Below are 25,340 nucleotides of genomic sequence, written 5' to 3'. Positions count from 1 at the left end.
GAAATGGCCAGAGTCATTATCCATGTTGTATCACCTGCATCTGATAATTATAGGCTTTGCATATTTTTTGACAGACCACCTCTCTCCTAATTGTTTTGTTGGTCAAGTCCTCACACTAACTCATACTGGTTCCAGTTTTCATTTGCTTGCAGAATACAAACTCTGCTAAGCATGTGTTTTCCAGCAAGCTTGCTCTTTGCTCATAATGTTGTACCAAGCAGTAGAGGAATATGTCTAGCCTTTCTGGGCCCAGATCCCTCTCATTTAATAATATGTGAGTTTTTTATATACGTATTCATTTTGTAAAGCTCCAGGTTGGATGTTTCATATAGTTGGTTGTCAGCTTAATTTAATTTAGATTTGGTATGACCAACTACTCCAGAAGGCTCTGGCCAGATTAGATTTTTGTAGTATGGACCTCATCACTAAGATGTATTTGTCAAGACAGAGGTCAAGTTTGGACAGAAATTGTTCAACTACCTTCATGTTGCTGAACATGTTCATTAATTCTGCCTTTTTTTTTTTTTTTTTTGGTGCCTTCAAGTCATTCTTGACTCCTGGAGACTTTCAGGATAAGTCCCTGCAGTTTTCTTGGCAAGGTTTTTCAGAAGTGGTTTGCCATTGCCTCCTTCCAAGGGCTGAGAGAGAGTGACTGGCCCAAGATCACCCAGCCGGCTTTGTGCATAAGGTGGGACTTATGGTTGCCTGATGCTTTAACCACTACACCAAACTGGCTCTCATTTTTATTAAACCACTACTAAAAGTAGCCCACAAATAGTGAAGGATGCTAGGAGTTGCAGCAAAAATATTTGATGTGCTCAATGCATTCTACCCTGCCTTTTTTATCCAGCAAAATAATCCTAGTACTGGGGGGGGGAAATGGGATTCCTGCATTATAATCAAATAGTAGATACAGACATCTGTTTTTGTGAGAGAAGATTCTTTCACATTAAAAAAATGCAGACAGAGAAAGAGAAAAAGACATATATAGAGATAGAAATCTGTAGGCTGATCATCCCTATGGTGGGATGTCTGTTCAGACTGGGAAAATAAAATATTCAGATTGGTGTTCCTATACCACTCAGGTTGATACAAAATTAGCATGCCCTTATATGAGATTATTATTCCAAAATGGGCTAAATAGGTGCCATAGGGCATCTATTACAAAACCATTACACGATAGGAGATGATGGGAAGCTATTTCAATGCAAATCCATGGTGACCTTGTAAAGATGACATAATGATGCTATTACAAAAGGGAGACATAAACAGAAAGAAACTTTCTATGCACATCTTCATCCCAACAGAATAAAAATATGCTTCTTTCTATATTCCGTCACACAGTGATTTATAGAGAAGCATTATAGGGATGGGGAAATAGAGCATTTTTTTTCATTTTAAAGATAATGCAAGTTTGAAATCAAGTTGTGAGAAGACAAAGAATTGTGAGTAATGGATTAACATTCCACAGTGGATAAGAATGTAAAAGTGACATTTGGAATAAATGCAACTTGAGGAGAAAGGCTGTTGTGGAGGGAAAGGTTCTCCTTTCAAAAATACAAAACCAAAACAAAAAAATCAAACACTTTTCATAGACTAGATCAAGCTGTAGCTGATGTGGAAAATCTTTAGTTTCCCAGGAAATCTCTCCACTGTGATTGGATTGTGCATAAGCAACCTGAGTAATGACTTCTATATATATATTGATTCTCCTCCCCTCCCCACAAAAGCAAAAACCTCCTTAAGTGCTCATTCAGTTTTCTATCAGAATATTGCTTTACCCACAAATAAATAGTAACTGAAATTCTCACCCCAGTTTGCAGGTTTTGCTCACTAATGCTGACATTTGCATGTTTTGATAGGTAAGGGTCATGACAGAGGTGTCTGTAATTAAGCAGAGTGTGTTAAAAATAGACAGGGAGAAATTTCCTTTATTCAGGATAATAACCCCAGGATTAGACAGTGATGCTGAATGATAGGAGGTTCAGACAGATGAAAGAAAATATTTTTTTATACAGTATATAGTTAACCCACTGAATAAAAGACAGAATGGTGCTAGATGAAGAGACCTTTCGATAGATCCAGCAGGTTTCCTCCTATTCTTTAAATTCTAATACATCATTCACTGCTGGTGAAATAAGGGTGATGATCATAGCACCTCTTAACAAACACCTGGTGTTGTCATTTGTTTTGAAGTGCTAGATTTGCTTTTTTAATTTTTGTTTGGCTTTTGTTTCCTTGAATATGCTCAGACACTTTATCTACAGACAGAAGTATGCCAGAGGGAGCTCAGAAAGATTTATGAGAACTCCTTGTTAAATCAGGGTGGGGGGGAGGGGAATGATCAAACACTTAAAACCAAAAGCAAAAAATGGAAAAAAATTACAGTGTAATCAGGAGGATGGAAATACAGTGCAGAGATGCATGTGGAGAAACGAACCGCTCACAGTGGCCTGGTCTGTTGCAGGGCTGAAGGTACTCAGAAAAAACATGACCAAAGGTGCAGTTCAATCCCTCTTTATTTGTTTGTTTATTAATGTGTAACATGGGAAGTATCTTTGTAGAGGACTTAAGAAGCAGAGGCTTCATGCTCTATTACCTTGAGAAAGGAATTCCTTTTTCCTCTCTTGACTAACTTGGTCTCAGACAAATAGCAAGAAAGGGAAAGAGAGAAACAAGTTGCATTTGTTTTTCCAGATCACCAAGTTAAGACTTTTCTCATTCCCTGCCCCCCTGCTGTTTAAGACTGAAGTGTCCCATGATAATGCATTGGTAGCACACACCTTTCTGCAGAGAAACCTAGATACTCTTCTCTGTTGGAAAGTGAACTGTTTTGTATATGCAAGTGGGCTTTCCTGACAGCAGGAATATGACCTCAGCCATGGTAATTCAAGCAGGTTTTCCACCTATAGCAGAAAGCAGAGTTATTTACAAAAAATACTGTATAGGAAGAGGCAAAGTCTAGCACCTGGCTAGCTACTTCCTACCATAAGGAGAGACAGAAGAGCAGGAACTCTGTACTTGTGTGCCTGGGAAGAAAGGCAGAATGAAGTAACCCCAGGTTAGCAATCTGTAATGGGCTGTGAGAATCACCTTGAGGAAGAGGAGGAAGAGCCGCAGCCAAGCCAACAGTCGGATAAGAGAAATCTCAGCCCAAAGGAGGAATGGAATTTGCAAAAGCATCTCAGACTGGACCCTCCCTAGTACTCTTTAGGATAAAGGCAGGGAGAGAGGAGGCACAATCCGAGTCATAAGATTCTGTTACTGTAACTGTATAATAAAAGTTGTTTTAGTATTCATGATTTTAGTGTTGAAGTCTGGTCTCCCTCAAAGGGCTGACACAATCTGATAGACAAAGAGCAGACAGAGTGGTAGACAAAGAGGGGACACAGAGTCAACCCATAACTCTGTTTATGCCCTATTATCATGTCATTGACATAGTCATAGGTCTTTGGGGGGTTATTGTTTGTTTCTTTTTGCTTTATTTATTGAAGTAAAGAAAACAAAGAGAAAAAGTTAAAGCAATAGTGTATTTTTTAAAAAAGAAACAAAATAAAGAAACACATATGATTTTCCACTGGCTGTGAAGAATCAATGTCATCAATTTGTACCATCAAGAATATTAGTGTTCTTTTTAGATGAAACTTGATGGAAAACAGTTTTACAAGGTTGCTCCATATTAGCTGCATCCTTCTTAAATGAGTTGTGGATTCAAAAGAATTCACATACAGAATTCAGCAATTCTTCATTTGCCTTTAGTTCAGTGTAGGTCAGTTACTGAGGGGAGGTAAACTACATTAACTCATAAGGAGAAGAAACATGGTTTCTCTGTGGATCAATCTTGGGAACTTTAAGATGTGTGGACTTCAACTCCCAGGATACCCAAGCCAACCATACTGGCTGGGGAATCCTGGGAGTTGAAGTCCACACATCTTAAAGTTCCCAAGATGGAGAAACAGTGAGATAGACCAATATTACTTACTCATTGTTATATGAATCTCTAAAAGTGCATAACACTTACATCATTTTTAGCACAGTTTACATCTCTTAAGTCAGTGGAATACTTTATCATGGAAAATAGGAGCTTAACCATACCAAATTATTTTTCAGCTTTTGAAACTGTGAGGGCTGCCATAATGGAAATCTGAGACTTCCTGTCTCAAGTTGTTTCTGAAGTTTTCCCCTAAAGTGAAATTAGAATAAAATGAGTGGAGGGATCAAAGAGTTACTCTTGAGATAAAATAACCATAAATGTTCAAGGAAGCCTAAAAGAAATATAAGATTATCTTTTAAGAAATAAAAGATAATCCATATTTTTTAACATTTCCTCAGTTTTTTATTTGGAGCAGAATTATAAGCAAATGGAATAGTTTCCCTCAAGGCAAAACATATAATGTATTGAGAAATCCAGCAAAAATTGCCATTTGTACATTAAATTACTCTTTGTGTAGATGACTTCAGCAAGCTAAAAATAGATATTAATTTGAATCCTTCCAAGTAAATGATATTTGGTTGAGACTGTAGATTCCACAGATGTATTTCTATTATGTACAGAGCTTTTTCTTGTACAATAGAGATAATCACAATGAACAAGCTTACAAGAATAATAAGAAACACAATTGTCATTAGAATGAAAATATCTCACATCAGGAGTATTTCTCTTTATTAATGAAAAATCATATGAAATCCATAATGAAGAAATAAATCTCAAAGATTAAAATTCCAGAGTTAATTCATTTCAAATGAGACAAATTATTACCTAAAAGTGCTCTCTATCATCTTTTTGCAAATATTTGAAGAAGTTAGACAAAGACATTTTTTTCCCACTCAGGCTAATTTGGCCTCATGCAGCCAAATCTGATTGGCTTTATGATCCCTTATTGACTAAGGCAGACTCTAAGAGAAATGTGGTTTTTCAAACTCATAATCTGCCATGTGGAGTAGCAAACAAAAGTAAAACTAAACAATAGGATAGAAACATGTAGTCAGGCAAGCTGTATTTGGCATCTTCTGGCATTTCTGTAGAAACCCTACTTTTTCTTTTTGAGTCATATCATAAAAAGGCAATCCATGTCATTTTTTTTCTTTTTAATTTTTTTTTAAATTTCATTGGTATTAACAAGATTACAAAAGATAAACAGAATTATATTTTGTAAACCACTAATAAACCAAAAAATCTAAACTGAACAAAAGAAAGAAGAAGAAAAACATTACAAAGCACTTTTATGTCATTTGTTAAATGTTACATAGAAATCACTGGTTTTAAAAAATGCCTTATAATACTCTATTATTAGTAAATAGAGAAAAAAATAACATGATGATTCTACTCTGTTGTAAAAATAACATGAAATCTATGCCAAAGAGAAACATATTGCTTCCTTTTCTGCTGGTTGGATACAATGGAAACCACAAGTGAGGAAAGTTTCTAGCTGCAACAAGTATTTTGTTACTAGTTCACACACATCGATATGAGCACACACATACATATACAAACACATATACACACAAACACATACATACATATACATGAGAGCCACTTTGGTGTAGTAGCTAAGGCACCAGGCTAGAAACCAGGAAACTGTTCTAGTTCCACCTTAGGCACACCTTAGATTGTTGTGGGGAAAACAGGAGGAGGAAGGAGTTTGTTTGCCACCTTGAGTTATTTATAAAAATAATAAAGGTGGGATATAAAAATAAATAAATAAAAATAAAAAATAAAAGTCAGTGATTGGACCTTGGGCCAATCACTCTCTCCCAGCTCTAGGAAAGAGGCAAGGGCAAACTACTTCCAAAAATATTGCCAAGAAAACTTCAAGGACTTGTTCAGGCAGTCACCAGGAGTCAACATTGACTAAAAGGCACACACCTTTTGTTGCCTCCAAACTTCAGAAGGGGTTCTGAAAGGGAGACCTAAGAGTTTTCCAACCCTTCCAGTGACATATCTTAACATTAGTAATTCCTCACTATAACTGGTCTCAGGGTAGGAGTAATACTGAACAAGCAAGCTTCAGGGCTGAATTCAATGGGAACCCACAGGAACACAAGTGCCAACTCTGCCACTTATTCAAGTAGGTGCTCCTGTTTCCAGGATCTCACAGGTGTTGTGGGGATTCTGTATAGAAGCTTGGGCTGAAGCCACACAATCTCAGATATAGGATTCATAGACCGGTGCTGCATTCAAATTCCAGAATGTCCCAAGGTACCTTTTCCTGTTCCTGATCAAATCCAAAGTATGCACAATCCTATTGACCCATGTTGCTCTTGACATCGGAGAAATGGTGATATTACATAGAGAACAAACTTCGTTGCTCAGTGATCCTGCTTTCTAAGCAGGATGGAAGGGACAAAACCAGTGTGGGTACCCCTAACATTTTACACATTTAAGCCCTAATATATCCTACAGTGTGTTAAATAGAACAATACTGGAGTGGAGTGGAGTGGAGTGGAGTGGAGTGCGGTGGGGTGGGGTGGGGTGGGGTAGAATAGAATAGAATAGAATAGAATAGAATAGAATAGGTCTCTAGCAGCTTTCACATAATCTTAGAAGTTTGGGACAGTCCATGTATCAAAACACAGTCTGGAGATAAAACTTCTCTCTCCTTTTAGTTTCTTGATCTTTGGATTACTAGGAAAACTGTTTTGCTTTCCTGCCCAGCAACTAACTTATTTACTTAACGATAAGTTCTTGTTTTCGTACCTTGTTTGTGGCTCTTGTAGCGATTTATTATTATGTTTCCCAGTTAACATCTACTTTCTGTCATGTTCACTGATTCAATGTAGTGTATACATTGTAATATTTCACATGCCATGGTGCTGACACATGTTTCTGTTTGGGAGGGAGCTGCTGTGAGACCTTGTACCAAGCTCTGTATGTAAAATCAGTACAATGGAATGTGTTTGGGTTATTTTCTCTGCTCAAGGACTTTTCCCGCAGACCATCAGAAACCATTAGGAGCACCTGGGATTGTGAACTTGAGAAGACTCTATGGGGGGAGGGATTTCATTTGCACCGAGGGTTTTTACTTTGAATTTGGCATGCTTTCATCATTCTCAGCTTTCTCTGTGATCCTGCATGCTATTGTCATGTTCCCGTTCCGATGTTTATGGTTCCTCGTAACGTTTCACATGTCATATCTGCAGTTGCGTGCCTGCCTGGCCACGCTGGTAAATTTCCTTTGTGCTGACTTGTGATCTTCTGGAATGTATGTTTGGGTTATCTCTGCTGTTCAAGGTTACTTTCTCAGGCCGATTCTAACGGTTGCTAGCATCTGGGGTGGGTGGTTGCTATGCTAGCCTGAGGGGAGGGTTCGCAACGGGAGCAAGGCTTTTTAAGTTTGTAATTGGCGCGCTTTTGCTCATTCTCAGCTTTCTTCGTACTTTGCATACTATTCATTCAATAAATTAGTTTTCTCTAGTAATTACTGATGAGATTCCTTTTATTGGAATAGGCAATCATTACATAAAGCTGAGAATCTTTAATATCAGTCTGCTAGCATCCATCCAGTTTCCTGTGAGGAGTTTAATTAGCGATGACTGAAACTGCCCCAACCTCAACCACCGGCTCGGGGGAAAGTCAGCTCTCCAGAGGTGGGGAACAAGAGCCCATGGGACCGCGGAGAGAGGGGACTCTCACGCCAGGGTCGGATGACCTCTCCGAGGCAATGGATTCCAGTTGCGATACGGAGAAGGCAGTGAAGTCAGTGGTAGTCAAGAAGACGGAGGGACCCTTGTATGGGTCGCCACCAGCCCCAGCCAAGCCGGTGTATTCCTCGCTGTTTCCGACCGTGCAGATCACCAAAAGGACAAGAGCAGTGACACCTACGGAGATGGAGACGGAGAAATCCCAGCAGCTGGAGGCGAGGATGAAATCCATAGAGGATTTGTTGGCAAAGTTAACCTTTACCAGGGACACTCAGAAAAAGGAAAAGATGGGAGGTGAAGAAGGTAGTGACTCTCCTGACACCTCCGCGTCCCCAACCCCCCCTTCCCCCGTAGACAAACAGGGAAAGCAACGGAAATATTGGGGGGGAGGGCCCCCGCCGAGCAGGCCTCCAAAGAAAGCCTCCTTACCTTCCCCAAGTAGGGAGCAGAAGGAGAGAGGACGGAGCCGGGAGGGGGGGAGACGTGTGAAACTTCGACTGGCAGAGGCTCAAGAAATAGCGCCAGAGGGGCAGGAGGAAGAGCCACCACAGCCACGAAGGGCTAAGCACAAAAAGAGACACGATAGCCCAACCCGGGTCCGATATCGAGACTTTAATGTGAAGTTTAATGGGGATCCCACAAAGCTGTCATTTTTTTTGACGAATGCACACAGCTATATGGAAGAGTTTGGGAGCGTGTTTCGTTCTGAGCGGGCTAAGATTAATGCTGTCGCGACCCAACTAGAGGAGAGGGCAGCAGACTGGTTCGTGAGACTGGTTGACATGGACGCTTTGGAGTTGGATTGCTTTGATGATTTCATGTGGGCAATGAAAATGCATTTTGGTGATCCTCTAGCTGAGGAAAAAGCAAAGGTAGCCCTAAGGGAGTTGGTTCAAGGCTCCAGATCAGTCTCGGATTATGCGCTGGAGTTTCAAGCACTCTCCGGCAAAGTACAGGATTGGTCTGCCACCACCCTTGTAGAGATGTTCAAAGATGGACTAAGACCAGATATACTACGATGGGCGGTTGTACGGGACGACCCAGCAACGCTGTATGAGTGGATACAATTGGCTGCGAAGGTTGAGCAAGCCCAAGCTAAGTATACTCAAACTAAAAGAGGTCCCAAACAACAAGCGATGGGGAAACCTACAAGGCCAGCAGCTACTGCTAGCAAACCAGTGAGACGATCGTGGCAAGAAGAAAAAGAAAGCCGTTTTGCCAAAGGATTGTGCCTGCGGTGTGGTAAGGAGGGGCACCTGGCAGCTGCATGTCCCCGCAGGAAGCCAGAGGAACGGAGAGACAGATCGGGGGGGAAATCACCAGTGGCACCGAGGAAGCTGAAAGCGACAGTAGCAGAGCTGGTGGAGGATGCAGACTTGTTTTATGGTGGGCAAGACGAAAAAGAAGCCTCCCAACCGGCGGAAAACTCCAGCCACCTGCTCTAAAAAGCGCCAAAGAGCAGGTGGAAGAAGAGGGGCGCGATCATGTCTCGGTGAGTGGAAATTTCCCAACGTTAACTGTGAGACTTAAGCTCGGTTCCCCTACAAAAACTGTGGAACTATGGGCTATGATTGATTCTGGATGCTCACGTTCCTTAATGCATCCTGATGTAGTAGCTGCTTTGGAGTTACCCACCTTCCCGTTGAAACGTCCCATGATTTTCACCCAATTGGATGGATCTATATCGGGGGGAAAACCAGTCACCCAGTCTACAGCGTTAGTGGCTTTGCAACTGGGTAGCCACTGGGAAAAGTTGCCCTTTGTAGTTGCACCGGTGGGTGGTCCCTTGGTCATTCTGGGGATGCCTTGGTTTGTTCAACAGAACCCTAGTATAAACTGGGTACACCGAACTGTTACTTTTGCAGATGGGTTCTATAAAGCCCCTCCTGGGGATGATGAGGAGGAGGATACCAATGTGGGGAGGGCAGCACTGTCAATGCTGCATACCCTCGCTGTACCATTGGAAGGGCTCCCGGACCAATACCAGGACTTTGCCGATGTGTTCGGGGAGAAGGAGGCAGATCGGCTGCCGCCTCATCGGAAAACTGACTGTGCCATTGAAATTCTTCCCAATGCCAAGTTGCCCAAACCAAGGGTATATGCAATGACCCCAAAGGAATTGGCTACTCTTCGTGAATTCATAGACAAAAACTTACAGCGGGGCTTCATAGAACCAGCCAATTCACCAGTGGGTGCTCCAGTACTCTTTAGATCAAAGAAAGACGGAACTTTAAGACTATGCACGGATTTCCGTGGGTTAAATGCAGTCTCCCTATTAAACAAATCTCCCCTCCCGGTCATCAAGGAAATGTTAGCCCACTTGGCGGGGGGGAAAATCTTCTCTAAATTGGACTTAAGGGAGGCGTATTATCGCATTCGCATTCGGGAGGGGGATGAATGGAAAACAGCTTTTAATTGTGCATTTGGGGCTTTTCAGTATAAAGTGTTACCGTTTGGATTGGCTGGGGCACCTGGGGTTTTTATGCAGTTGATAAATGAGGTCTTGCACGACCACTTGTTCAATGGGGTTTTGGTTTATTTAGATGATGTGTTAATATATTCAAAAACCATGAGGGAACATGTGCAATTGGTTAGGCAAGTGTTAACCAAATTGAGAAAGGCTGACTTGTATGCCAAGCTATCCAAATGTGCATTTCATCAAACACAAATTGATTATTTGGGGTATAGGATTTCAGATAAAGGCATTGAAATGGATCCTGCCAAAATTGAGGCTATTTTAGTATGGGAGCCCCCACGCACACGCAAACAGCTGCAATCGTTTCTCGGATTTGCGAATTTTTATCGTCCATTTTTGGAAAAATTTGCTGAGATTGCCTTACCCCTAACCGAATTACTCAAAACAAAGGGTGTGGGAGACACCCGCAAATCAAAGAATCCAGGGGCACTCCTAAAATGGACGCCTGCTTGTCAACAGGTGTTTGACCAACTCAAGCGACTGTTTACCTCTGAACCAATCTTGCAACACCCCGATCCTGACAAACCATTTGTGGTGCAAGTCGATGCCTCAGACTTTTCTATTGGTGCCCTCTTATTGCAAGGCAATGAGCAAGGACAATTAAAGCCTTGTGCTTATCTGTCACGTAAATTCTCTGAGACAGAGAGACACTGGCATGTTTGGGAGAAGGAGGCTTTTGCGGTGAAAGCCGCTTTGGAGAATTGGAGGCATCTATTGGAGGGGGCGGCACACCCTTTTGAAGTGTGGACTGATCATAAAAACTTGGAGTCCCTTACTGCCTCTCGTAAGCTCAGCCCTAAGCAAGTGCGATGGGCTCAGTACTTCAGCCGCTTTGATTTTAAACTCAGATTCATTCCAGGAAAGAAAAACTTTTTAGCTGATGCACTGTCGCGCCAACCCCAGGATTCAGGAACAGCCCCAGATGTGGTGGGAACCCTCTGGACAGATTCCCAAATGGCACTAGCAGCAGTCACTCGCAGTCAGACGCGAGCGCAGCAACCTGACACCCCTGCCGGTCCTAGAGCGATACATGTATCCGTTCCTGCAGATTTGCAACAAAGGTTTCTGGCAGAGTTGAAATCGGATACTTGGTTGCAAAACAATCAGAGCGCGGTTACTTTGAAGCAAGGTTTGGCATGGAAAGATGATCGCCTCTATGTGCCTGTAACCTTGCGCAAAACCGTGCTATTCAGGTCTCATGACGATAAAACAGCTGGGCATTTTGGCTTTACAAAAACTATTCATCTAGTGCGTCGACAGTTCTGGTGGCCAACCCTCCGGCGAGATGTAAAAGCCTATGTCAAGTCTTGCCCTGTCTGTGCTACTGCAAAACGAAAAGGGGGGAAACCCCAGGGCTTTGTGCAGCCAGTGGCCAATCCCTCCCACCCCTGGGAGGAAATCTCTATGGATTTTATTGTGGATCTACCTCCTAGCCAGAGAAAGACTGTCATTTGGGTTGTTAAGGATTTTTTCTCGAAGCAAGCTCATTTCGTCCCTTGTGCGTCTCTACCATCTGCACAACAGCTGGCACGCCTCTTTCTAGTTCACGTGTACAGATTACATGGTAGCCCCGCCTGCTTGGTGACCGACAGAGGAACACAATTTACTTCACGCTTTTGGCGGGAATTTATGAAACTATTGGGCACTAAACAGGCGCTATCCACGGCTTTTCATCCCCAAACAGATGGGAATACTGAGGCGGTTAATGCCACGTTGGAGCAATATTTACGTGCTTTTGTTAATTATCAACAAGACAACTGGGTAGACCTCCTGCCATTTGCTGAAGTTGCTTACAATAATGCTGTGCATCAAAGTACTGGGGCGGTGCCCTTTCGTACTGTATTTGGCCATGACTTTGTCCCTATTCCTGAATTGCCTCCACCGTCTACTTCGCCCACCTCCCCGACCGATTGGGCCTCACAACTGGCAGATTCCTGGCCAAAACTACAGCAAGCTTTAGCCGATGCTCAAGCCACTTATCAACGACATGCCAACGAAAAAAGGGCACCACAACCTCTTTTTCAAATAGGGGATAGAGTATACCTTTCCACCAAATACATCAAATCCCCTCAACCATCCAAAAAACTGGCGCCCAAGTTCATAGGTCCATTTCCTATTGTTGCTCAGATTAATCCTGTTACCTTTAAGTTGGACTTACCTCACAATCTCAAGCGCTTACACCCTGTTTTTCATTGCAGTTTGCTTAAACCATTCGTGGAGTCTACCCATTGGCATCCTGAGCCGCCTGCACCTCCCCCCATAATGATTGATGGTCAACAACATTTCGAAGTCAAGGAAATACTAGACTCTAGACGTTTCCATTCCACTCTGCAATATCTGATTCGCTGGAAGCAGTTCTCTCATCCAGAGTGGGTCCCTGCACAACATGTGCGCTCTCCCCACTTGGTTGCTCAGTTTCATGCTGCTTACCCTGATAAACCTGCGCCTTAACAATTAAGTTTTTTTTCTTTGTGGGGGGGCGGTATGTCATGTTCCCGTTCCGATGTTTATGGTTCCTCGTAACGTTTCACATGTCATATCTGCAGTTGCGTGCCTGCCTGGCCACGCTGGTAAATTTCCTTTGTGCTGACTTGTGATCTTCTGGAATGTATGTTTGGGTTATCTCTGCTGTTCAAGGTTACTTTCTCAGGCCGATTCTAACGGTTGCTAGCATCTGGGGTGGGTGGTTGCTATGCTAGCCTGAGGGGAGGGTTCACAACGGGAGCAAGGCTTTTTAAGTTTGTAATTGGCGCGCTTTTGCTCATTCTCAGCTTTCTTCGTACTTTGCATACTATTCATTCAATAAATTAGTTTTCTCTAGTAATTACTGATGAGACTCCTTTTATTGGAATAGGCAATCATTACAGCTATTCTTTAATAAATCAGATATCTTTGAATTCCTGCTCATGAGTCTGATGGTGTTTTAGAATAGGCAACCATTACATAAAGCTGAGAATGATGAAGTTGTACCGTCAGCTCCTACCAAGATCAGTCTCTTGTGAGGGAAAATAGTTAACAATGGCTGAGTCAAAATCCATGACCGGGGGACTCGAGGAGGCGGCTAGCTTGATGCCCGAGTCGACGGTCAAGAGCGGAGAGCTGGATCTCTCCCCAGAACCTTCAGAATCCCGAGACCTGTCAAGGGAGGAATCGAGTTCCAATTCAGATGCAGAGGAATCTGACAATGGGGAAGAGCCAAAGCAACCAGCACCCAGCAAATTGCTCGCAGAGTTGATCACCTTGGATGAAGTGGGGGAACCCCAAACAGGGACGTCAGGGACATCCTGGAAGTATCAGTTCCCGCTAACCCCAGACAAAGAATCTACTATGGTGTCAACTGAGACAAAACCGGGCACACGAAGGAGAGGGGACTCTTGAACCCCTGAGAGACTAAGAGTGGTGGAAGCCAAAATAGAACCGATGGAGTACATGTTGAGAAACCTGTCTTTGTCACTGGAGGGGCAGGGGAGGCATGTAGGAGATCCCAGCTTCCCACAACCATACCCCATCCTCCCATCCAGACCACCGGCGGAGTGGGACCAGAGATGGCTCCAGGATGAATCTCCACACTGCAGAGCCTGGCCATCAGTATCCCCACCCCGAAAAAGGAAAGCTACTGTAACCTGGGGCCCAACCACTCAAGTGACTGCTGGTTCCACTCCAACCAGAGGTGAAGTGAGAGACTTTTCTGTCAAGTTTGATGGGGATCCAACAAAGTTATCTTTCTTTTTAACTAATGCTGAAAGTTATATGAGGCAGTTTGGGGCATGCTTCCCTTCTGAAGAGGCTAAAATAACTGCCATTGCCACAAGGTTGAAGGGTCGAGCGGCTGACTGGTATGTTCAATTGAGTGATGCTGACTCCCCTGCACTTGATTATTTTGATGATTTCATGTGGTGTCATGTTCATCGTTTCAATGTTCTGTATACATCGTAACGTTTCGCATGTCACTTTTCTAACCCGTGTTTGCGGGTTGGAAATTTCCAGCCGTGCCAGGCTGTAATCTTCTTACTGCAACTGTGGAATGTATGTTTGGGTTAGTGACTCTGTTCAAGGTTACTTTCTCAGGCCGATGTGGGTAACGGTTGCTAACACCTGGGAGGGGGTGGTTGCTAGGAGGGAGGAAGGGCGGGACTGGTTTGAACTTAGAGATGCCAGACTCTATGCCAAACTTTCCAAATGTGAGTTTCACAAAACCCAACTTGACTATCTGGGCTATCGAGTGTCTGCCCAGGGGATAGAAATGGACCCTGCAAAAATTCAGGCGATTCTAAGTTGGGAACGTCCCCACACCCGGAGGCAATTACAAAGTTTTTGAGGTTTCAGTAATTTCTATTGGCAATTTATCCAGGAGTTCACTGAGATTGCCCTGCCCCTCACTGATTTACTCCATACCAAGGGCTTGGGGGAGACACGCAAAGTGAAAAACTCTGAGGCAGTGCTGAATTGGATTCCTGAATGCCAGGCAGCATTTGAGAAATTAAAAACCCTTTTCACTGCTGAGCCTATTCCAAAGCACCCTGATCCTGAGCACCCCTTTGTGGTCCAAGTTGATGCTTCTGACTCCTCTACTGGGGCTATTTTGTTACAAAGGGATTCAGAAAATTGCTTAAAACCCTGCGCTTATCTATCCAGGAAATTTTCTGAAACAGAACACCATTGGCATGTTTGGGAAAAGGAGGTGTTTGCTGTAAAAGCAGCTTTAGAAACTTGGCACCATCTCCTTGAAAGTGCTAAATGCCCGTTCGAGGTTTGGACTGATCACAGGAATTTGGAAGCCCTCCACACCCCATGATGTCTTAGCCCTAAACAGATTTGCTGGGCTCAGTTTTTCAGTCACTTTAACTTCCAGTTAAAATTTATTCTGGGAAAGAAAAACTTTCTGGCCGATGCCTTGTCACATTCACCTTGGGACCTTGACCAGGTGGCAGATGTGGTTGGGACTGTTCTCACTGAACCACAAGTGGGCTTGGTTGCTGTCACTCGGAGCCAGTCCCATGATCAGGCAACCCCACCTCCAGCCCAGTCTGGGAAGCAGAAAGTGCAAGTTCCTTGTCAGTTAAAGAAGGACTTTCTCCAGGCACTGAAATCTGACACTTGGTTGCTAGCTAATAGAGACAATGTTTCTTTTGAAAACGGTCTGACATGGGTGGAACACCACCTTTATGTGCCTGAAACTTTAAGAGCTGATGTTTTGCAGAGTTCCCATGATGATAAACTTGCTGGACACTTTGGTTTTGTCAAAACCTTGCATTTGGTTCACCATCAATTTTGGTGGCCAACCTTAAGACGTGATGTAAAAGACTATGTTGCTTCCTGTCCTGTTTGTGCCATGTCAAAACGAAAAGGGGGGAAACCACAGGGGCTTCTACAGCCAGTGGCCAGCCCATCCCGCCCCTGGGATGAAATTTCTATGTATTTCATTGTGGGCCTACCTCCCAGGCAGAAGAAAACAGTAATTTGGGTTGTAAAGTATTTTTTTCTCTAAACAAGCTCATTTCATTCCATGTGCATCCATCCCGTCAGCCCCACAATTGGCATGCCTATTTATCCACCACATCTACCGCCTCCACAGCAGCCCCTCCCTTTTAATCTCTGACAGCGGCACACAGTTTACTTCCCAATTTTGGAAATCATTTCTAAAATTGATTGGCACCAAACAAGCACTGTCCACATCGTCCCATCCACAGACTGACGGTTCTACTGAGATTTTAAACTCCAGTCTTGAACAGTTTCTTAGAGCATACATTAACTACCATCAGGATGATTGGGTGGACTTATTACCTTTTGCTGAGGTTGCTTATAACAATGCTGTGCATCAGAGTACTGAGCAAACCCCTTTCTGTGTCGTCTCCGGTCACGACTTTGTTCCCATCCCTGAACTGCCACAGTCCCCTTCCCAAACATGTTCTGCATCTGACTGGGCTGTTAAACTGTCTGATTCCTGGTCAGTAATTCAACAAGCTTTAGCTGGTGCCCAGGCTGCTTACAAGTCTCAAGCTGATAAGCATCGCTCTTTACAACACAACTTCAAAGTTGGGGATCAGGTGTATCTATCTACTAAATTTATCAAATCACCACAACCCTCTAAGAAACCTGCTCCCAAATTCATTGGTCCTTTTCCTATTGTTCATCTTGTCAATCCAGTTACTGTTAAATTGAACCTGCCTCACAATTTGAAATGCTTGCACCCTGTTTTCCATTGCAGCTTGCTTAAGCCTGTGCACCACTCACTGTGTTGGCAACCTCAACCTCCTCCTCCTGCTCCAATTATGATTGACATCCAACAACACTTTGAAGTCAAGGACATCGTTGATTCTCGCAAGCTTCGAGGCACCCTTCAGTATCTGGTCCTATGGAAACACTTTCCTCATCCTGAATGGGTGTCTGCCCACCATGTTAACGCTCCTGATTTAGTTAACCATTTCCACCTTGCTTACCCTTTGAAGCCTGCTGCTTAATGTATTCTTTATTTGGGGGGGGGGCACTATGTCATGTTCACTGATTCAATGTAGTGTATACATCGTAACGTTTCACATGCCATGGTGCTGACGCCCATTTCTGTTTGGGAGGGAGCTGCTGTGAGACCTTGTACCAAGCTCTGTATGTGAAATCAGTACAATGGAATGTGTTTGGGTTATGTTACCTGTTCAAGGCCTTTTCCCACAGACTATCAGAAACCGTTAGGAGCACCTGGGATTGTGAACTTGAGAAGATTCTATGGGCGGAGGGATTTCATTTGCACCAAGGGTTTTTAGTTTGAATTTGGCATGCTTTCATCATTCTCAGCTTTCTTTGTGATCCTGCATACTATTCTTTAATAAATCAGATATTTTTGAATTCCTGCTCATGAGTCTGATAGTGTTTTAGAATAGGCAACCATTACACTTTCCCCTTCTCAAAATGATTGTTTAAATACATTTTCTCTTCAGGTTTTAAAATATATTGTTTTCTTCTGATATCTCCTGTTGTGTTTTATTGTGTTTTAAGATTTAGCAAATACAAAATAAAATAAAATAAAATAAATGAACTGTGGATACAGCTACCTGTTGCTTGTTTGTTTTTGTTTTTGTTTTTTTGCTTCCATAAATGGATTTATAATGCCTACAAGATGTATCTGACTGTGGTACTCTGTATTGCTTAAATGCCCACAGGCTGATTATACAGTGACATGCTATTCAAACTATAAGAGCTGTTGTTTCATTTTAACACTGTTGATTTGCTTTATCCTTTGGCAAGAGAAAGCTTGCAATTATAACTCCTACAGTATCCATCAAAGTCATTAAGGTACAAAACAACAGGAAACTGCGTTGTACAACATAACTCAGAGTAATATTCTGCCTCCATGTGTTTGTGATTTAATAACTGATTAGTTTATTATTCCTTTCTATTAATTTTCCAACAGATTACTCCCTGACTCATTATAAGTCAATTAATAACCAATGCCATAAACCTCAAAATAATCAATGCAGTTTCCAGGAGATCTGTATACTAACATAAACAGGCGGGATTTTTGTTTAATTAGCTATTGACTGAGTTTCAAGCATGTAACTGTGAAATAAGGAGCCCATAATTGACTAATTAAATCATCAAGAAACTTGTTCCATAATTTTTAGAGAAAGACATAAAAAAGTAAATCTTCTATGTCACTACAGTGCATATTGGAGCCTTCCAGTTAGATGTAGTTCATTTACATATATGGAATTTCAGATGTAAGAAAGATGAAATATGTTATTTTGATGTTATATATTTGAGCCCTGAATTTGTGCTGGTCAAAAATGTCCTGTTCACTGCAACATTGCTAACATCTGAACTGGCTCTGAATGAATATATATAGGTTTCCTATCAGGAACTAAAGGATTGTTTTAAACATAAATTTCCAGTTCAGCCATAGCCTATTCACTATTATACCAACAAACATTAAGAGACATGTTTTATATATCAATTACCTTTGACCTCTACCATCTAGCCAAGTTGGGAATACAACTTAGGTATGAAAAGTAGATCTTGGATATCTAACCGCACTTTTTTTTCCCCTTGTTTATAGATTTAATAGCCATTTTGACTTGAGGAGATTAATTGTACTCTTGCCTGTATCATCTATGCCATTTCTTGTTGGGACATATAAGGCTGGCTTTGTCCTGACTGTTTGTCTGTTGTTGCTCCTGTTGTTTCTCTTTTGACAGAAACTGATATTGTCTAGAATGAACAGTTAAACACTATATCCCTAAAATATTGCAATATTCATAGGGAAAATAGGAAATTAACCTGTCTAGAAATGAAGTACTTGCTGGTATGGGGATACCAAGTCATCTTGTCTGCCTCCTGAGGAATCTGTATAATGACCAGGTAGCAATGGTAAGAACAGACCACGGAACAATAGACTGGTTTAAAATTGGGAAAGGAGTATGGCAGGGTGGTATACTCTCACCCTACCTATTCAACTTGTACACAGAACACATCATGCAACATGCTGGGCTTGATGAATCCAAGGCTGGAGTTAAAATTGCTGGAAGAAATATTAACGATCTCAGATATGCAGATGATACCACTTTGATGGCTGAAAGCGAAGAGGAACTGAGGAGCCTTATGATGAAGGTGAAAGAAGAAAGTGCAAACGCTGGCTTGCAGCTAAACCTCAAAAAAACCAAGATTATGGCAACCAGCTTGATTGATAACTGGCAAATAGAAGGAGAAAACATAGAGGCAGTGACAAACTTTGTATTTCTAGGTGCAAAGATTACTGCAGATGCTGACTGCAGTCAGGAAATCAGAAGACGTTTAATTCTTGGGAGAAGAGCAATGACAAATCTTGATAAAATAGTTAAGAGCAGAGACATCACACTGACAACAAAGGTCCGCATAGTTAAAGCAATGGTATTCCCAGTAGTAACATATGGCTGTGAGAGTTGGACCATAAGGAAGGTTGAGAGAAGGAAGATAGGTGCTTTTGAACTGTGGTGTTGGAGGAAAATTCTGAGAGTGCCTTGGACTGCAAGAAGATCAAACCAGTCCATCCTCCAGGAAATAAAGCCAGACTGCTCACCTGAGGGAATGATATTAAAGGCAAAACTGAAGTACTTTGGCCACATAATGAGAAGACAGGACACCCTGGAGAAGATGCTGATGAGGAAGAGGGACCGACCAAGGGCAAGATGGATGGATGATATTCTAGAGGTGATGTACTCTACTTTGGGGGAACCGGGGGTGTTGACAACCGACAGGAAGCTCTGGCATGGGCTGGTCCATGAAGTCATGAAGAGTCAGAAGCGACTGAATGAATGAACAACAAGAAATGAAGTCTTTTGTATTATTCCCTTTCTTTTACAAGGCAATTAAACATGTTTCTGCTTCCATTCTTTTTCCTTTTAAATATGCTTATTTACCCCCACCATCTAAAATTTTCACTAATATCTGGATTTTTTTGGCACACAGGCAACTAGCATTTCCCTACAGCCTTCTTCCATTTTTTTTACTTATGTTGTATTGATATTTTATTTAGAAATTTATAAAGCTGTCCAACTCTACAACAATTCTAGGTGGCACACAGTAAAAAAACAATCACAACATTAAATCAAAATCTTTAACCTTTAATTTAGCCAATCCCTAATCTGTATTCTTTGCCATTTACGTAGGAAGTAAGCAATTTGGTGCCCTACCCCAAACATTTTAGATTACATTTCTCACAATCTTTTGCAAGACTGGTGCACAGTCTAGTGGTCCTCCTGGAATCAAAGAACAAGTGGCAGCTGTGTCCAAGGAGCCTTTGCACAGGTCCATGTGATGTGCCAGTTGTGTCCTTTTCTGGATACTGAGGCCCCTCAGTCACTCATGCCTTGGTCACCTCACAACTGGATTACTGTAATAAGCTCTACATGCTGTTGCCCTTGAAGGCCACACAGAAGCTGCAGCTGGTCCAGAATGCTGCAGCACAGGTAGTGATGAGCATGCCTGGAGACTGACTGGAGTTGAAATCCAAATGTTGAATATCTCTCTACTGTGCAATAGGTTTAGTATACCACTTCACTCACTAGTGGCATTTATCTGCATTCATATTATAGAAATGTCGGTCAGAAATAAAATTTCTACAATTGAATCTGATTGGTTGTTTCAGCTAATTATTCCCCATAGTAGTTTTCTCTTGCTGAGCTGGGAGCTCAGACATGGGTAAAGGTGTCTGATGGTTTGTGTTTTTATTGAGACTTGATGAAGTTTTAGTTGGACTTCTTGTTCACTGCCCAGAGTTTCTTGGATAGATAGATATTGGATTAAATAAATAAACAAACAAACAAACAGACAAACCCATTCCATGGGTGCCACACCTCTGGAAATGCTTCTTGATTTGGCACTGACCCGGACTTACACAAACATGTAATAGGGCTGCCCTTGAAGAGCATCCGGAAACTTCAGCTGATGCAGAATGTGGCTGCACAAGTAGTAAATGGTGTTGGATATTCAACATATGTTACAGCACTACTACATGAGCTGTATTAGTTGCGAGTGTGCTTCCAAGTGCAATTCAAGATGCTGGTCATCACCTTTCAAGCACTTCATGGCTTGGGACTGGGTTACCTAAGGGATTATCTTCTCCTAGTTGTATCTACCCATCCAATTCGGTCCGGCAGGTTTGGCATGTTAAGGGTCCCGTCTGCCAAGGAACTTCAGTTGGCAGGGACTTGGAGATGTGCCTTTAGTGCCGTAGTCCTTGCCCTCTGGAACATTCTCCCTTCAGCAATTAGGATGATCCTGACTCTGTTGGCCTTTTGTAGTAATACGCCTGGACCTGGGGCTCCAAGAGTGTTAAGGGCTCCATTTTTTGGCTATATTAACATCTATGGCAATAATTTTACTCAATGGCCATATATATTTATTCTGTATTGTTTTAACTGTTTTATGTTTTTATGATTGTATGCTGCCCAGAGTCACTTGTTGAGATAGGCAGCTATAGAAATCAAAGGGAGGGAGGGAGGGAGGGCAGTAATACTTGAGAGATAACCATGTTTATTATGCTAATGGGATTTTTAATTCTGAGTATCAATCTTACAAAGAGCAGCTCCAAGTTTTTCTAACAGCTGTTGCAATTGACTGCTGTAGGTTTTGGAAGTCAAAGAGGAGACAGCTGGCCTATAATTGCTAGGCAATTTCAGATATCAGTTTTCAATCACCAGTGGTGGGTTTGTAGGCTGTGCATCTCATGTTAGCATATATAATGTGCAGTGGCCAAACTTGTTGGAGGTGAAAGAAGAATACAGACTTATTAAGATATGTGCAGGTCTTACTGGTGTGGAAAAAGTATTTTTGCTTCAGTGAAATTCCAGATTATCCAGCTTTTGCATAATGCACAGCACAAGAGGTACATCAAATTAATAAGCAGAACTGTTAGCAGAAATAGGAATACTGAATGCAACATTTCATAATAGAGAGCCAGTTTGGTCTAGTGGTTAAGGCACCAGGCTAGAAACCGGGAGACTGAGAGTTGTAGTCCCGTTTTAGGCATGAAAGCTGCTGGGTGACCTTGGGCCAGTCACTCTCTCTCAGCTCAACTCACCTCACAGGGTTATTGTCTGTTATTCAGTAATAGCAGTCCTGTATTTGAGATTAAACTAGAAATGCATTAAGAATACAAATTTTCTAGCAAATTATTTCCCAAGCTGAACACCTCCAGATGTGTAACAGTTCAATATCCATAATACAATATTCTTTAACTATTTAATCTTGGTTGTACCTATGCGCACATTTATGAATGTATCCTTAAACCTGGCTAAATGCTATGTTTGTTCCTTATCTATGTGATGATTTCTAATGCAGCAGATTAACAGCTCTAGCAAAACAGCCACTTTGTGAAATAAAGCATATTTAAATGAAAAACTTGACTCTTTGCATCAGCAAAAGAATCTAATATATTAGTAACATTTATTCTGGAGAAGCAAGAGGATTATGGATAATGGTGTCAGTAAACTTGGATTTGGATTATGATGCCCATAAACTTCAATCTACATAGCCAATATTCAGGGATTAAGAGGGCTGCAGGCCCAAAATCTGGAAGGCATGATCTTTGATTTACAGAAGCAACTTGATATCCAACTGCTCAACCACAATATTAGTACTGTATGAAAATTGGTCATTCCATTCTACCTTTCTCTTTGGAGGATGCTGAGTAGGAATGGATACAGAAAATTTATTGAAGTTGTTTCCAGAATAAGAGGCTTATATATGGTGTTCGACACATGTGATTATAATTACATGAATTGTATAATTTCTATTTTGTTCAGTCATTTTGGAACCAAGTACCATATTATTATATTTTTGTTCTTATGCACCCTATTAGAAGAAGATTGAAGGATTGTAGTGGGGTATAAATGTAATAAATGAATAAAAAAGGAAAAAAAATACAAAAGGAAAAAATAAACTTTTCAATAATGTTTTAAAGAAGGAAACAGCCAATCACTTCTAAATGCATAAGACCTTGAGTACAATCATTGGCTTCTTCAGTTAATAAGGATGTCTTATAGCAGAAAATGTTTGTGTACATGTGTGTGTGTACGTGTGTGTGTGTGTGTTTTGCTGGGAAGCACACATTCACTAGAAGCGTGTTCCCCAAGTGACCATGCTGGTTAGGGAATCTGACATTTGTAGTTTGATCTGGAAGGTAACAATAGGGAAGGAACTAGTTGTGTATGTCATTTCCCCCTCAACATATTTCATTATTAAAAAGGTAAAGGTAAAGGTTTCCCTTGACGTAAAGTCCAGTCGAGTCCGACTCTAGGGGGCGGTGCTCATCTCCGTTTCTAAGCCTTGGAGCCGGCGTTGTCATAGACACTTCCGGGTCATGTGGCCAGCATGACGACTCGGAACGCCGTTACCTTCCCGCCGAAGCGGTACCTATTGATCTACTCACATTTGCATGTTTTCGAACTGCTAGGTGAGCAGGAGCTGGGACTAGCAACGGGAGCTCACCCCGCCGCGCGGTTTCGAACCGCCGACCTTCCAATCGACAGCTCAGCGGTTTAACCCGCAGCGCCACCGCGTCCCATCTATTTCATTATTAGAAATATTAATTATTAATCAAAAATAATTTGAGAGACCATATAATAACAAACAATGGTCACTGTTGCTAACTTCTGATTAATTTGTTTTACTAATTGTATACATCAAGAGGAACAGGTGTTCACAAACCTGCTCTAGCTCTTTTATCTGTTTGTTCCAATTCCTTTTTGATATTGCCATTTTCTGTTGAGTATTGGCTAATTAATTAAACTAATTTCCCACATCCTACAGGAGTTGAGCATTCTACTCATTTGCCTTCTTTTGCTATTGAATAAAGGTTGAGAAATTGCCTTTTATTGTGGAACTGTTCACAGGCTAAAAAATAATTAATAGGATTGCAATTGTTCTGCAAAACATGGTGGGATCAGCTTCATTACCATAATTAGACCAAAGACCCTTCATGTAGGTATGATTTCATGTGGAGCATTTTGCATTGTTATGGATTTATTAATTCATTCTTCAGTTTATTTTCAGGCAAAGCATAAACCTATTCAACTATATACCCTAGGTGAATAGATTCCTTTCTGCTTGCAGTATTTACTGCTTGAGTAAATTAGGTGTACATAATAACCAGCTGTCAACCTCCAGATGTAATAGAGCCATACATGTAAATTCCCTTTTTCTCTGACATGATGGCTTCCCTTGTGAAGAATTTAGCGGGCAGCTATAAATAACATCTTACTGTGTAACTTAAGTTCATGCTAGCTTTGTTTTTCCTTTATATTTTTAATCATTCAACAGAAAAGCCTATTTTAGAACAATAACATGGTTGGGATAACTGCCTATGTGATCTAGTTTTGAGCATTTTTTTTTTCCAATATATGCAACTGGGAATAAGATGTTTGAAGTAGAAGGAAAAGTGTGAGAAAGACAGACAGAGATATAGAGTATGGCACTGCCTTATATACTAAGGCCCACAACATAGCACTGATCGATCCAACCCACTATTAGACTAAGCCACTAATCTTTAACTGCTGAATCACTCACAACTCAGTAGTGGGTTGTGATTTCACCTAGTAGAAATATTACCATAGAGGTCTGTGAAAAATATAAACAGTGGGATACTAAGTACATATTTGTGCTAAACGTAGACTCTAAATATGAAAAAAAAATGTTGGTAATTGATCATACACTGATTGGTAGTTGCTCTTCAGGGTCTCAGGCAGAAGTCTTTCTTAGCTCTGCACCAAAACTGAACCTGAGCCTTTTACACACAAAGGCACGCTTGTCATATTTCAGACTTTTCTTAAAAAACGTTGCTAAATGCTAAACATAAAAAAATAAAGTCTTCTGGGTTGTGAAGCAAATAATAGAATAGTCTTTCTTTTGTGTAAAAACTTAAAGATCTATAGCAATTACTAGATGTATAGTTAATAGTATGGGGAAGCTTTTTTTTTTCCCCAGTAAATACTCATGGAGAGTAACATTGTTATTAGAACTGTCTAGCACTGATAAAACAAATCTATCTAAACAAGAGGAACTATTATCTTGAATTGTTTCATTTCCTTAGAAACTTGGTCCCAAATCTCACTGCAAAAATTTAGTCTCAGGCATTAGAAATTCTGATTAAATGAGTGTCATTTCAATCACCACATTATTCTGAGGAAAGCTACATTACTAGGTCATTAATAAGATCTTCTCCTATATATTCTACAGGTTTAAGATAAAACCTGTATTGACTGCATTAGTCTGTGAGGTGTTTGTGTGAGTGACTTTAAATGTGTGTTTATTATGCTGAAAGAACAAAATACATGGTGCATGCGAACCTCTTCATCATGGATATAATGTTATATTCAAAGGTCCTATGTCTACTTATCCTTGAATAGAGCTATCCTTGAATAGACTATTAGGTGGCTATTTCAGGTTGCAGCTCTTGAATTGCAGCAGTAAGATATTGGACAACTAAATTTGATTGCAGCTTGTATTGTCTAATCCTCTCTGTCTTCTAATGTAGTAGAAGACATTTGTATGGTGAGGTAATATTTGAATATTATTGGCTTCTATTTGTCGATGCTTTGTTTCATGCTCGGGCAGCTTCTCTTATCAAGTGATACTGTACGTATAAATTTAGCTTAAAAAAGCAGCCATGGAACCATTATTCTAGGAACTTTGAAAAAAAGTGATACTTCAAATTTGTGCTCTTACGCTGAACATGTAAGTAGCAAAACTAAATATG

The sequence above is a fragment of the Candoia aspera genome, chromosome 3, assembly GCF_035149785.1.
Source record: "Candoia aspera isolate rCanAsp1 chromosome 3, rCanAsp1.hap2, whole genome shotgun sequence".
Lineage (NCBI taxonomy): Eukaryota > Metazoa > Chordata > Lepidosauria > Squamata > Boidae > Candoia > Candoia aspera.
The sequence above is the reverse complement of the archived record's forward strand: the minus strand, read 5'-3'. Positions refer to the sequence as shown.